Here is a 1,084-nt window from a genome sequence, read left to right as displayed (position 1 = left end):
CACGAAGCGCTTACAATGTGCGCACATTAAGCGCTTCGTGTTAAAAACTGCAAAGCGCAAAGGGAAGAGAAATTGATGCGTAGTGTATTATATCTGTGCAACAGTTATTGAGCCTTTCTTTTAACAGTTTTAAATTTCAGTTACTGTGCACGTTAAAAACAATTTATAGTCTTTTCTACGCCCGTGTTTTGTTCTCACAGACACCCGGTAGCAAGTAACAAAACAACATTAAACTCCGGCAAGAAGATAAAGTCCTTTTTGCAAAATCATTTTACAAATCTTACAAATCAAGTATAATGGGAACACAGAATGATCTTGGAGACTGACTGCTGTAACCGAAGGTTTAAAGGGTTTAAAGGCTGAACGAATGACTGACAGCCACAGCGGAGAAAAGAGTTTGTGTGAACTTTAATGTAAGGACTTAAATATTCATATGTAGCTCACATTAAGCTATCGTATGGCTTCAGAAGTAACACAGAATAATTCGCACAATCGGGAAAAAAAAAAAAATCTCGGATTTGGATCGGCCCTCTCTGACCGATACCCGATCCGAGAAAAATGGCACTATCGGAGCCGATACCCGATATGAATATCGGATCGGCGCATCCCTACAAAAAACGTGTAATTTATACCCCGGAACATGTTTTTTAATGGAGGACCCCCTCGAAATGCGATTGGGCTAGTTTTGAGTAGCTATTGGGCAGGTTTTGTTGTGACAACCTGGCAACCCTAGCATGCACCTTTATATGAAGCAATAATATAGCGCTCCAATCCGTTCTTAAAATAATGACATAAGCGAATCGTGCCCACAGCTAAAGTTTAGCTGCTAAACTGTAAACACTTAACAAAACAATAATGGTGGATACGTTAGCCGAGTGCTAACGTGACTAACATGGTGGATATGTTAGCCGAGTGCTAACGTGACTAACTGATGAAACAATACAGACAAATAACCCCGATGGCTTTTTCATAATAGCCGGTGACTTCAACCACGCAAACTTAAAGACAGTGTTGCCAAAGTTCTACCAACATGTAAAAAACACACTGGACTTTGTTTACACAACAGAAAAGAACGCGTCCAAGG

This window comes from Sinocyclocheilus rhinocerous, unplaced genomic scaffold (assembly GCF_001515625.1).
Source record: "Sinocyclocheilus rhinocerous isolate Xijiao unplaced genomic scaffold, SAMN03320098_v1.1 scaffold752, whole genome shotgun sequence".
In the NCBI taxonomy this organism is placed as follows: Eukaryota; Metazoa; Chordata; class Actinopteri; order Cypriniformes; family Cyprinidae; genus Sinocyclocheilus; species Sinocyclocheilus rhinocerous.
This window is presented reverse-complemented; position numbering follows the sequence as displayed.